This window comes from Podarcis muralis, chromosome Z (genome assembly GCF_964188315.1).
Source record: "Podarcis muralis chromosome Z, rPodMur119.hap1.1, whole genome shotgun sequence".
Lineage (NCBI taxonomy): Eukaryota > Metazoa > Chordata > Lepidosauria > Squamata > Lacertidae > Podarcis > Podarcis muralis.
Genome location: NC_135673.1, coordinates 11,260,735 through 11,275,608, shown reverse-complemented (window position 1 = coordinate 11,275,608; position 14,874 = coordinate 11,260,735). Strand labels below are relative to the sequence as shown.

At 45.1% G+C, this 14,874-nt stretch overlaps 1 pseudogene; it reads right to left on the bottom strand.

Moving 5' to 3' along the window:
* Positions 1-269: 269 nt before the first annotated feature.
* LOC144326135 (cytosolic arginine sensor for mTORC1 subunit 1 pseudogene) lies at positions 270-4,936 on the bottom strand (annotated as a pseudogene).
* Between the last annotated feature and the right edge of the window lie 9,938 nt (positions 4,937-14,874).

The window sequence follows — 14,874 nt, the reverse complement described above, 5'->3', positions numbered from 1 at the left end:
GGTCATCTAAAGAAGCTGAGTGTTGGAAGAATCAGGATAGATAAAAGAAACTGTTTTTCACTCAGCACATGGTGAATCTGTGCAACTTTCTCCTGCAGCACGCAGTGATAACCACCAACTTGGATGGCTTTACAAGAGGGTTGGACAAAGGCATGGAGAAAGACAAAGCTATCAATAGCTACTAGCCATAATGGCTATGCTCTGCCTCCATAGTCAGAGCCAGCAGTGTATCGCAGGAGCATGCTGGTCAGTAATCACACAGTTTAAAGTTGGAGTTAACTCTTTATTAGTGAAAACATGATCCCCACAGACTTGGTTGAGTGTCAGGCCTAATGAACAGAGCAGTTCATTCCCAATGGTCTTACTCCATGAAAATCAGTTTCCAGGACTGTTTATTAAATGGGTAAAATCAATTTACACATTAAAGACAGCACAGATAATTGTTAATGGAGAATTGACTAAAACCTGTGAGATACAAAAGAGGACAAGGCAAGGGTGTCCATTGTTCCCATTACTTTTCATTCTGGTCTTGGAAGTTTTGCTTAGAGATATTAGACAAAATGAATTATAACAATGAAGATAAAAAAAACTAATATGACACCAAAAGATCAGAAGGTTTTGGAGAAAAGAGGGTTTCACAATGAAAAAAAATGAAATACTTGGGTATTACTATGATAAATATGAACTGCTCGTTATTTCAAAATAATTATGTTATGAAAGGGGCTGAAACTTAAAAAGATATGTAAAGATGAGAGACATTAAAACTGTCATTATTAGGTAGAATTTCAGTGATAAAGATGAATGTTTTTCCCCAGAATGATGTTTTTATTTCAAACATTACCTATTTTGACTAATGACTTACCATTTAAACAATGGCAAAAAGATTTATCTAAGTTTCTAGGGCAAGGAGAAAAAACACAAGTCAAAATGAAAATATTTCAAGATGCGAAGGAAAGGGAAGAACTGGGTTTACCTGACCTGAAATAGTACTTTGGCGGACTGTTGTTTAGTGTTGATGAAGGAATGGGTGACCCTGAGAACTAGAAGATCATGATTTAAGATTTGGGTGGCATGGATATTTGTGGTATGGTAAGATCAAAGCTAATGTAGATTTCAAAACCATTTTGTTAGATATACCATATTGAGAATTAGGAATAGATATAAATCTAGGTTATATGCAAAGATACCTTATGGATTTCAACATAAGAAGCATTTCGTAGAAAACATAAGAAGCATTTCGTAGAAAACATGCACTCCACTATTAGAATGGAGTTAGGGAGACGGTAAAATTAAAACAAAGGAACAAGTGAAGGTTATAGTCTTCAATTGTTTTTTCCCCCACTTACAACTAATAGAGAGATTTAAGTTGGAGAAAAAGACATTTGGTATAGAACAAAAAAGACAGATTTTAAAATTAAGTTGTGTACAGATAATGAACATGTTATTGAGAAAATTTCAACAAAACAAGTTAAATGGGCAAAAATGGGTATGATAAACAGATGGAACAGTGGGAACATATGTTAACTAAAGGGTTAAAATACACATTTTATTACAAAATGATGTATCATTGGGACGTAACTCCTGATAAGTTATTTAGAATGTATAAAAATGTTCCAAATACTTGCTGGAAGTGTCAAGAACATGAAAGGACATTTTTTCATGCTTGGTGGACGTGTAAAAAAGCTAAACAATATTGGAAACACTGACACTGATACAGGAGGTTTTTAAGGTCAATTTTCAACTAAAGCCGGAACTCTTCCTGTTGGGACTTACGGTATACAATTAGAAAAGGACTATGGAACTTTATTTCAAAATATATGCACAAAGATGGAAGGATTATAGCCTCCAATGGAGGAATGGTTGTTAGAATTACTGGACTTAGTTGAGATGGCGAAATTGATGTGGTTAATCAGAGAAAAATCATTGTCAACATTTACTAAAGATTAGAAACTTCTTATAGACTTTGTGCATGAAAAAGAAAATGAACTTATGATATGTGGGTTTGAGGATTCAAGATAATGCTGGTTTATAGAAGGGAGATTTATTAGGTGTTATCTTAGAGTGAATGTGTTGAATAATTCTCTATAAAGCTGACAAATGAATAATTGGAAGGTCTCTTTTTCTTTCTTTTTCCTTCTCTCTCTTTTTGCTCTGTGTTTTTATTTAGATTAATTTTTTATAAAATTCATAAAAATATATCCAATATTAATCATTGTATTTTTCCCCCAAATTTCAATAAAATTTATTCAGAAAAAAATAAACAAAAATCAGTTGCCAAGAAAGACCCTGTCTCCTCACAGCCATCTAAATCCCCTTCTCTCCAGGGCTTTCCCCAAGCAATCAGAGACTACACCTGCATGCAGCCAATGTCTCCTCTGCCCTTTTCATGCCTCTTCTGGTTCTGGGAGACAAGGGGAGAGTTGAGATTGTCGCAGCAGGAGGGCGAGACGCCTGTGACTCTTCACCAGCCTGACTCATTTCTGCCTCTTGGCCTCCCTCCTCCCACTCTCCTGCTTCAGCTTCTGGCTCTGATTCTGGACTTCTTTCTGCCACAGATTCTCCCAGCTTACTAAGCCCTGTTACTTCTTCAGCTTCTGACATCTCCTCTTCCTAGTCTTCTCCCTCTGGACCATTTATCGTTGTCCCACTACTACTCCCTGTGTTCTGAGCCTTCCTCCCTTGTGGTTCCCTGGCTTGCTCCTCCTTCTGCATCAAACCACTCTATTACACAGTGCTTCTGAATCCCAGCTGGTGGAAACAACAGGAGGAGAGGGTTTTGTGCTCAGCTCTTGCTTGCAGGTTCCCCACAAAAGGCATCTCATTGGCCACTGAGAGCAGGATGCTGGACTAGATGGGGCCATTGCTTGATGAAGCAGGGCTGTTCTTATGAATCATAGTCCTGAGGGGCAGAAATGCTACCAACTCAAGTTAGAAACATTTTTCAGAAGTCATTGCTAAGCAGTGATTTAGCAGCAGCAGCAGCTACCAAAATACATAGGTGGTCTACAAAGGGACAGCTGCAATGTATAGGGCAGCAAGATATTCCCTGGCCCTTTCTTTGAGAGTCCAAAGGGCTGAGGTTTGCAGTCAGCAGTCTGTAATTTTATAAAGAAGCTTGTTCAAAGTACTTTTGGTTATTTTCCTTCACCTTCTTATTTTGACGGGGTGGTGGTCCCCAAAGCACACCCCATTTTGTCCTGTAATTGATTTTCATTAGAGCTCTCCTTTTGCTGTCAGCACCTAATTATCAACCCATAATTGACCCCACCTTGCTATAAAAGCTAATGGCAAGCTCTGATTCCACCTCACAGCTCTCTCTCTTTTTTTTTAAACTGTGCAATTCCAACATATTAGCAACCACAACGAAAACGACAACAAAAAGTTCCAGGCTTGTCTTCCTATTGGAGAAGCTCAGGTAATGTGCAAAAGAGAGAGAGAGAAAGAGAGATTTTCCAGAAGCCCATCAGGAGCAGGAATCTCCCTCCTTGGCTCTAGATACACAGCTAGGCCCAGGACTGAACGATAGGGCCGGAAGGCTAGAGCGGGGTTTGGAGAATACTAAAGTCTGACGCAGGCAATCGGAACGGATTCACCGGGTTCTGGGGAGTGTCTAGATAAGGCACAGGTTTGGGCTCCCCTCCTGGGAGCAAAGGAACAACAGCTCTCCTCCAGCTGGAGGGTGACGCACCAGTCGCTCCACGTTTCCAAGAAAACACTGTGAAAAAAGGACAGCTCGGCTCACACTCAGGGCAAGCGGCTTCTGCCTTCTCCAGGGAACACCAGGTGTCAGGCGCAGCAGAAATCGGCGTACATACTGAGCCAAGGGGCTATCTCCCACTCTCCTGCCGTGTCTGAAGCACTTGGGTGACGTTATCAATGCCATCCTCTGGAACCAGGGCGTGGTCGAAGTTGAAGGTGCTAATGTAATACGCAGAGATGTCTGCATCAGCGAGAGGTTTGGCAATCTGAGCCACAATCCCACATTCGTCGAAGCCTAGGGGCTGGCCACCAATCCTCACCATCCTCCAGAGCTCCCCTGAGGAGCTGGTCAGCAGGAGGTCGCTGGGGAACTTCTTCTTGGTCTCAGCATCCATGACGATGGAGATGTACCCCTCGATCAACGAAAAGGCAAAGAAAGTAATGGAGTCGAGGTCCTGGCTGGCTGAAGCAGCTTCTTTTGAGGGGCTGTGTGAGTAGAACAGGACGTCAATGAGGATTGTGGCGATGGCGGGCAAGGAGTCCGGAGAGATGCTCAGGATACAGAACCTGTTTTGGGGGCTCTGCACAGGGTGGACAGTGGGGTTCACATCTTGCTTTGGCTTGAGGAACCCGTTGGTTGCGTCGTCGCAGCTTGCGGGGACCGGCTCCCTGTTCACCTCCTTGTAAATATCAAATTCGCCTTCCAGGGTGTGGATCACGACAGGGAGGTCCTTCTCCCGCACCAGGATGAAGTCTGTCTGATAGGTGGAGAGCATTAGCACCGAGACGTTGTGCTCTGCCAGTGGTGCGATGACCGACTTGGCGATCTTGGTGACCCCAATAGGCTGGAGGTTAGCGGAAGCGCTGCCGTTGGATGAGACATTGAGCACCAGCCAGGTGGAATCGACGACTTGCAGGAACTCAGACGGGGGCAGCTCTTTAAAGCCTTCTTCATCCAGCATGATCGTATAGTCTTCAGGAGTCTCTGTCAAGCTGAAGAATTTGCACCTGCTTCGCTGGGGCAGCAGCAGCATCTTGAGCAGTGGGTGCGTGTAGAGCCAGAGGCCGCTGCGGGCCAGGCTCAGCACCTGCACGCGGGGCTCCAGGATCCGCAGGTCCATCGTGGCGGCGGCCCGAAGCGCGTGTCTCGGCAGCGGCAGCGGCGCACCAAGCAAGGCCGGATCGCAACCCCGGCGCTCGGCTATAGGCGAAGCCGGGGCCGCGGCGCCGCCTCCTCGGCCAGGCCTGGCCCGGCCCACCACCTCACAGCTCTTTCGAACTTTGGCTTGTCCAGTTACCAGCTGTTCTCAGTGGCAGATCCCAAAGAGGCAGCCTGACTCGTGAGACAAATTGGCAAGGTTTCCAAGGATGAGTTGCTGTTGGAAAAATAAACAGGGGCAGGGAGAGAGATTATAGTCTGGATTTAGCAAAATGACAGTTTTACAAAGGCGAGACCTCCTCTTGTCCAAGACATCCCCTCCCACAAAGAAATGCATAAGGGACATTTCGCTGCTTTAGAGAGATACAAGTGTCTTTGAGACAGAGGTCCACTGGCAGGAGAAGCTAACGAGAAATATACTTTGCCTTTCTGTGCTACTCAGTCCCCATGTTTGTTTTTCCTGGGGCCGCCACTGCTGGTGGAAAGGAAGGGGAGCAAAAGGGAAGGAGCAAATGTAATAGTTAAGAAGGGAAGGGAAGGGAGGAAGAGCAAAAAGAAAAGGGATGGAAGGAAAAGGAAAAAAAGGAAAGGGGAATGGGAGAAGGGAGGTAGGGAGGGTAAAGAAAAGGGGAAGGAAGGAATGAAGTGAGAAAGAAAGAAAGAAAGAAAGAAAGAAATTCTTTATATATGGAACTGTTTGCAGCACAATTGTGAGCACATCTTACTCATCTAGAAAAGCGACGTTGAGCAAAGCCAGCGGAGAGACACGCTCCACCTAAGTACCACTGTCAATATTAAATTTATCACAGGAGACCCTTGAAATGGCTCCATTCCAGGGATGAGGTGAATTAGCTTTGCTTGGGAAAGCAGCTATTTTCCTAATAAATCTATCAGGTGCAGGTAGTAAAATGTTCTTAGCCGTGTCCGATGTGTCTCCTGCCTGTAATTAGCTATTAAAACATTACCAGCCTTGTGCTGTGTTAGCGGGTGAGGTTTATTGCATTGCGGATAGGGATGCAGGAGGAACAATTCCCTCCATGCCCTTCCTGGAAATGCTTCTCGACAAGCAAACTGCTACTTTGGGCCATTTCCAGCAGCAGGGGCAGGGGGTTGTGCCTCCTTATAAAATGGGACTCAGCTCGGTATCTCTTAACATGGAAGCATGCAAGGATTTCCAACAAACTGGCCCTCAGTTAAACAGACTGTAATGGGGGGGGGGGGGATGATCCCATAGAACAGGCCTGGGGAACCTTTTTCAGCCCAAGAGCAAGATGCCCTTCTGGGCAACATTCTGCAGGCCAGAGGTTAAACTGGGCAGAGCAACAAATGTGAGTTTTACCTTTTGTACAGTAGGCTAGTTTCTACTAGACACTTGCACCCCTCTCTGTCCTTCTTCCAGACCAGCATGATCACATCTGAGGGATACATTCCAGGCAGGCAACAACACTCAAAGAGGGTGCAAAGCTAGACCTCTAAGGGGACCTGGCTTAGGAGAGAGGGTGTGGCTGATAAGAGGTATAGGAAGTGCAAATTGCTGAATATAGGGCCTTGGAGGGCTGAATTGCCCCACCCCAGGCCAGAGGTTTCCCACTTCTGCTGCAGAATGAGGTGGACTAGAAGAACATGGGCATGCAACTCCCTCTGCCCATACCCTGTTAAGTCCCAGGAGGCACCATATAAGGAAAGAAGGGACCGTTCATTCTCACTAAGGCCACCTTTGCACCATACATTTAAAATGTTATGACACCACTTTAAACAGAATTCTGGGTGCTGTAGTAGTAGTAGTAGTAGTAATAATAATAATAATAATAATAATAATAATAATTTATTATTTATACCCCACCCATCTGGCTGGGCTTCCCCAGCCACCCTGGGCGGCTTCCAATAAAATGTTAAATACAGTAAAGCATCAAACATTAAAAGCTTCCCTAAACAGGGCTGCCTTCAGATGTCTTCTAGAAGTCTGGTAGTTGTTGTTCTCTTTGACATCTGGTGGGAGGGCGTTCCACAGGGCAGGTGCCACTACCGAGAAGGCTCTCTGCCTGGTTCCCTGTAACTTGGCTTCTTGCAATGAGGGAACCGCCAGAAGGCCCTCGGTGCTGGACCTCTGAGTCCGGGATGGATGATGGGGGGTAGAGACGCTCCTTCAGGTATACTTGACAGAGGCTGTTTAGGGCTTTAAAGGTCAGCACCAACACTTTGAATTGTGCTCGGAAACGTACTGGGAGCCAATGTAGGTCTTTCAAGACCAGTGTTTTGTGGTCTCGGTGGCTGCTCCCAGTCACCAGTCTAGCTGCCGCATTCTGGATTAGTTGTAGTTTCCGGGTCACCTTCAAAGGTAGCCCCACGTAGAGCGCATTGCAGTAGTCCAAGCAAGAGATACAGTGGTACCTCGCAAGACGAATGCCTCGCAAGACAAAAAACTCGCTTGACGAAAGGGTTTTTGGTTTTTTGAGTTGCTTCGCAAGACGAATTTCCCTATGGGCTTGCTTCGCAAGACGAAAACGTCTTGCAAGTTTGCGGTGTTAACTCATAGCAACTCATGTTGCTGTACAGTGGTGCTTTGCAAGACGAAAAATTCGCAAGACGACAAAACTCGCAGAACGAATTAATTTCGTCTTGCGAAGCACCACTGTAACCAGAGCATGCACCAGTCTGGCGAGACAGTCTGTGGGCAGGTAGGGTCTCAGCCTGCATACCAGGTGGAGCTGGTAAACAGCTGCCCTGGACACAGAACTGACCTGCACCTCCATGGACAGCTGTGAGTCCAAAATGACTCCCAGGCTGTGCACCTGGTCCTTCAGGGGCACAGTTACCTCACTGAGGACCAGGGAGTCCTCCATACCCGCCCACCTCCTGTCCCCCAAAAAGAGTACTTCTGTCTTGTCAGGATTCAACCTCAATCTGTTAGCCGCCATCCATCCTCCAACCGCCTTTGTTAATCCTTTGTTAAGGCTGCAGAGAGTTGTTAGAAGACCTCATTTCTACCTGGCCTTGTGCCAAGTCATGCTGTTGCTTCATCTCTGGCTGCAGTTCTCCAAGAGGGAAAGAGAGGCTATTCCCAACCCTCCTACTCCCCTATGGTCCTGTAACTTGGGATGCTACAGATTGGACCTGGAACCTTCCCCGTGATGCTCTCCTTCTGAGCTGTGGCCTTTCCTAGCCAGAAAGCAAGGGCGCTACTGAGGGTTGCCCAAAGCCCTTTCCCAGTGGTGGAGTGGAAGGCAGGGACACTAACAGCAGGTGGCACCAGAGTCAATGGCAGGCAGAGCTGACTCATCAGAGTTTTGTCCCCATCCTCCTCCCTGCTGAGTTGCCATATGTCCAGATTTCCCTGAATATTTCACCTGGACACTGCTGCCGACAGCAGTATTCCTGATACAGTATGTCCAGGAAATTCCAGACGTATGGCAATTCCTATGGCCTATTGGCACCACTTCCCCAGCTACATCAGGAATGATTTTCTGTGACCAGGGAGGGACCAAGGTTGCTGAATTTTGTCAAGCAAACATTGGTGGCTGCATTTGGAGGTTCCATGAGGACTCCAAAGAACTGGCTTGGGCCACAACTGCGCCTGACATATAAAGCACTCTTAGACCACTTAAATCATTAATGACTTCCCCTTCAAGGACTGCTGGGAACTGTAGTTTGTTAAGGGTGCCGACAGTTAAGAGTCGCCCTATTCCCCCCACGGAGCTACTATTCCCAGGATGGTTTAACAATAAATCCTTCCCACGAGACTCTGGAAACTGTAGCTCTGTGAGGGAATAGGGGCCTCCTAAAGATTCTCAGCACCCTGAATGAACTATAGTTCCCAGAATTCTTTGGGGGAAAGCTATGACTGTTTAAAGAGGCATCATAGTGCATTAAATGTGTGGCCTTACTTCTTTCTTTTACAGTCCTAGTTTCTGCCCCACTTTGCCACCAGCAACTCAAATCCCTTTTTGCTTTGATTTCTTCCTACACTTTCCTCTCCTCCCCTCCTTCCTCCTCTCCTCTCTGTTCACAGGCAAGAACCGTATGGACAGACAGCAGGAAAGGATCCCTGCTACCGCCGGGGAGCCGTAGGAGACCTTTCTTCATGTCTTCTGTTTGCCAGTATTTTGACATTGTTAAGTTAAAACAAGCTCGCTCCGCACTTGAGGCCAGGCCTGAAACATTCTCCTTTGATCTGAAGGTCACCGCAGCCATTCTGCCAGCCTCCTAACCCTGCTGGGCTGCCCTGTGGTTTTACTTTCAAACTGTACAGCGAGAGCTGGGGGGAGCCCAGGCAGAATCCGTCCAGACAAGGAAACCCAAGAGCAGCAAGGAGCGGCCTTAATTGCCACCGCCAAGGATTCGAGTGTGGGAAACACCTCTTGGAGCGAGGGGTGGGGAAGCCTTTCCAGCCTGAGGTCCACATTCCTTTCGGAACAACCTTCTGGGGAATGCATGTTAGCAGTGGGAGGGACCAGAAGCAAAAGTGGGTGGAGCAACAGATGTGAATTTGACCCTTTTTTTACAGTAGGCAAAGCTCTCTCTATTCCCCATCTATGAAGGGAACGAGCATAATCGGCATTTAAAGTCACATTTCAGCCAATCAAGGAGGGTGCAAAGTAGGGCTTAGAGCAGGGGTCAGCACACTTTTCCAGCAGGGGGCTGGTCCACTGTCCTTCAGACCTTGTGTGGGAGCTGGACTATTTGTTTTGGAGGGGGGATGAACGAATCCCTGTGCCCCACAAATAATCCAGAGGTGCATTTTAAATCAAAGCACATATTCTACTCATGTAAAAACACCAGGGAGGCCCCACAAATAACCCAGAGATGCGTTTTAAATAAAAGGACACATTCTACTCATGTAAAAACACACTGATTCCCGGACCGTCCGCGGCCAGATTGAGAAGGCGATTGGGTCTGATCCGGCCCCCGGGCCTTAGGTTGCCTACCCATGGCTTAGAGAGAGGGCTTATGGCCTGGGCAGAGTGCAGAGGGCAAGATAGAAAGGTATTGTGGGTCACATTTAGGGTTCCCCATTCTCCAGCACTAGAGCTTGTGGACATTCAGTGAAGCTGAATGTTGAGAACAGATGAAAGAAATGACACAAAATTACACTACGGAACTTTCTCCCACAGGAGGCAATGATGGCTACCAATTTGGATGGCTTTAAAAGAGGATTATACAAATTCATGGAGAAGGCTACTAACCACATGACTATGTTCTAACTTGAAAGCAGGTTCAAATGATGTAAAAATGTGGTGGGTTTTTTTCTCCCCTGGGGGGTGAGAATAGAGGTGGGGGAGAAAAGTTCAGTTTGGTTTGCTTTTAAAGATGAACCAACCTAATTTGGCACTTTTTGAAACAATATACAAACCAACCTTCGAAATTGGCACTTCTCCAGTTTTTCAGTTGTTCAATTTTTCAGCTTTGCTCCAACAAAATAATGTATACAGATATGGATATGCTAGAGGAAATTGTGCACTAAAGTTCATATATTCATGAAAATAACATATAAGCACACATTATGTTAGGGTAAAAATGGATTTACCAAAGCTTCTCTATTAGACAAAAATACATACAAAATGTGTAAATTAGGAGAAATATGCACCAAAATACAGACCATCTGGTTTTTGGCACTCAAAGTGTTTATATTTAGGTCCCACCTTATTCCTTTGATCATGTTGTTTTAAACTGTTTTAATATTGTGGTTTAATGTTTTATCCAAGGCTTTTTTCAGCTGGAACTCACCAGAACTCTTTGGTGAGTTCCGGCACCTCTTTTGTGCGTTCTGGTACCTCTCTAGCTGTCTGTGGGCAGCACAGCACTCTGTGTTGCATGATGGAGGCTGCAGGTGGCATGGAGATTGTTGCAGTGCTGCAGCAACACCACAGTGTGGCTGCAACAATCAACAACTTTGTGTGGGTGCCCTGGTTTTAACCTGCCTTGGGACCTTTGGGTGAAGTAACAGCTAGGAAGAAGGAGGAGGAGGGAAATTTCCACAAGGACTTGTTAAAAAAAAAAGTCACAAACTGATGTAGAAATTTGGAGAACTGAAGTTTGGAAAAATGAGCGAGGGAAACTGAATTTGACAGGTTCATCCATCCTTAGTGCAGAATGTTCCCTTTCTCATGCAGAAGTACCATCAAAGGCTCTTACAAAGAATAGAATCTGACTATAAATGAGCCACAACCCCCAGCAAAGTTCCTGTTCCCTAACTCTCCTCCACCAGGTCGTGGAGCAGCTCTTTGGTAAAATGAGATGGGCCTGCCTTCCTCCCATGTTTATTTATCTAAAATTATTCAACTTGGTCACCCTACCGAGATCAATCTGCCATTGACAGAGGCAACCTACCCCGCTGACTCCCTCACTCTCTCTTTGAGGGACTCAGCCAAGTCTGGCCCGCTTCTGTGTGAAAGAGCACTACCTAACACACACACATACACACACACACACACACACACACACACACACACACACCATCACCTCAGCCACCTTCCAAACGCAACCTTACAAATTCAGTGCATATGTTGGAGGCTGGTGCCATCTGATCCAGATTAGAGCCAGGCCCACGCTGGGATCCTCTTGCCGGCTCTTGGTTCTAGCTGTGGTTGGCCACTAATGCACTTACACAGATTTCCTAATGAGAAGGCATCTCACATTTTGATATATTATTATGTCTGAACTTCTTTTTTCTATACCTCTTTGAAAGAATCAGTGGTGGGGAGAGGGGCGTTTTCCCACTCTGCAAAAGCTGGAGCACCAAGCAAGTCTCAAAATGTATAAGCCAACTTTCTGTGCACAAACATCCTTTGGAAAGGTAGCCCTTTCTCACCCCAGTTTAAAGGGAAGGGTTTGATTTCAGGCATGGCTCTTCCCTAGATCCCATGTCCAATATCAGAGCCTATGGGACAATTCACATATTACGTTGTTCAGCTGTACAGTGGACCCTCCAGGTACTAACTTAATTCGTCCCGGGGGTCCATACTTACCCTGAAAAGTCCGTATCCAGAGGTGCTGCTTCTGCGCACGTGCGCAAGTTAGAGCGCTTCTGCGCGCATACACAGCGAAACCCGGAAGTATACACCGAAGGTAACATAACCCGAGGTACCACTGTACTCCTGAAGTTGTGTGCACTCCTAAAGATGCCATTTGCAATGAACACATTGTTGCTCTGTTGGTACAGTGGTACTTTGGGTTAAGAACTTAATTCGTTCTGGAGGTCCGTTCTTAACCTGAAACTGTTCTTAACCTGAAGCACCACTTTAGCTAATGGGGCCTCCCGCTGCTGCTGCACCACCGGAGCACAATTTCTGTTCTCATCCTGAAGCAAAGTTCTTAACCCAAGGTATTATTTCTGGGTTAGCAGAGTCTGTAACCTGAAGTGTATGTAACCTGAAGCGTATGTAACCTGAGGTACCTCTGTATTTGCCTCTGACCCTGTCCACCACTGGTATGTGGCCCTCTGGAAGTTGCCCAGAAGAGAAAGAGGCCCCCAGGCTCAAAAAGGTTTCCTGCCCTTATCTCATAATAAGCCACAGTTCCTTGCTAGTGTCCATAGACTTGCAACATAATGTGTGACAAGGAATCATCTCTGCAAGAGGCTGAAGTAGGAACCCTGAGCAAAGAGCCCAGCGGACATTACTGCTGGTGACAGCTGTGGTGAATAACAGTGTTCCAGTCTGAGCCTGGAAAAGCACATAGAGATGAAAGAGGAAGTGGGAAAGAGCGCCCTTTTTCCAAATTCTTCCTTCAACTCTATGTACATCCTGTTCTCAAAAGTGGACAGCCAGTTGCCCCTACGAGGAGCCTGCAAACAGGACTTGAGCACAGCAGCCCAATCCCCACCTGTGATCCTCAGCAGCTGGAATTCAGAGGCATGCAGCCTCCAACAGGGAAGAATAAAATAGCCACTGTGTCTAGTAGCCATTGATAATGCCGCTAGAATATGTCACAAGCAGCAATAGACCCTGAATTGCAGCCTCTCACAGGGCACTGCTGAACATGAGATCCAATCAAAGGAGGCACTCCTGTAACACCCGGAAGGCACAGAACGTGCGGAGCCAGTAGCCACAATGATAAACATTGTGTGTGTTGCAATGTGCTTTTAGGAATGTTTCCCTGTTTCTAGGAAAAGCCAGGCACGAATAATCTATTCTGTGCTTGTTTATTTCTTGAAGCCATTCTAGGCCATTGACTCCCATCCTGAAGAAGCACAATGGAGAAAAGTAACAGTCCAGTCCAGCACATGACTACTTAGAAATTAATCCCAGTGAATGTGACAGCCTCTGTGATCCCGTGTCCCCATCTTCCTCCTCCCCATTACAGAGTTCTACAAGGGGCAATACTGAGACTAAGGAGAAAGAAGCTGACTGGCAGGGCCACCCCCTGTACTGTTTATAGGTAAGAAGGCTGATCAGCTTGGAGAAGGGATGGATGAACCTGTCAATTTCAGGTTCTCATTTTACCAATATTTTGCATATTTCCACATCAGTTTGTGATATTTTCAAAGTCCTAATGAAAATACACCAGCATTTAAGAGCAAATTTATTCTAATGTATTTACATATGTATGTGATTTTGCATAACATAAATATTTTTGCAAAGCAACTTTGCCTGATACAACACACTTTCAATACCATTTTCACTGTGTACCTTTTTATACACACTTCACCCTTGTGCATGCAGTTTTTCAGTACAGTGGTACCTCGGGTTACATACGCTTCAGGTTACAGACGCTTCAGGTTACAGACTCTGCTAACCCAGAAATAGTACCTGAGGTTAAGAACTTTGCTTTAGGATGAGAACAGAAATCGGGCGGCGGCAGCGTGGCGGCAGCAGAAAGCCCCATTAGCTAAAGTGGTGCTTCAGGTTAAGAACAGTATCAGGTTAAGAACGGACCTCCGGAACGAATTAAGTACTTAACTCGAGGTACCACTGTACACGTTATTTCGTTGGAGAACTGCACTGCAAAATTCAGACAAGTGAAAATTTTGAAGGATGCTTATGTTTCGGTTAGCGTAACTGAAAGGGTGGGTGGCAACATGAGAACGGGCCCCAGGGAGGCTCACATGGAGCCTTCATTACATATCTTTAGGTGCCAAGCAAAAACATTTCTCTATGACCAGGCCCTTGGCTGATTATAGATTAACATTCTATGGCCTTTAAAATGTGTTTGTGGGCTGGTGGACATTGGGTTGTATCTGTTTTATTATGTGTTTTTGTTCTCATTTTGTATTTTTATGTTGCAAATGGACCTGTGATCTTCAGATGAATTTAATTTAATAAATTTAATAAATAATAATAACAGGTTTAATTTAAAGCACATTCAAGGAACCTTTAAAACATATGACTTTCACTAAAGTATCCTGGGAACTGTAGTTTTCCCCCTCATGGAGCTAGGATTCCCAGCACCATTAACAACAACAGTTCCTATGATTCTTTGGTGAGTGGGGGGAGCCAGGTCCTTTAAATATGCCTCACATGTGCTTTAAATATATTGTGTGGATCAGCACCAAGTCTTATAAGATAAATACCTAACTTTTCACTGTAGTCTTATGGTTCAGTTAATGTACAGAAACTGCAGATTCTAGGCTTGGATTCTCTTTTTATCTTTTCTTTTAAATGTTCGCTGTTGTTTTATTCTTTTGACACCTGCTGAAGGGCTGCAATTTTATTGATAACCATTTCCTAGCAGATCTGAAGAAGTGTGCATATTCCTTATGCTTATTAAGCTTATTTCAAGAACAAACTTAGCTGGTCTCTAAGGTGCTACTGGACAATATATATATATATATATATATATATATATATATATATATATATATAATTTCCTAGCAATTAGCCCCGTCAAACTTTGCAGAGTTTACTTCTGAGCAGACACATAGCTTATACACTTCATAGGATTGCATTGTAAATACGTAAGTAAAAGAAGTAAGATTTTTTTTTAAGAAATAAAACCAGCTTGGAAGTTAAATACAAATGTTGTCCGCACATGGGAAGCAAGAGGATGTCTCTGAGCCCATACAAAGCGCCTTTCTCTCC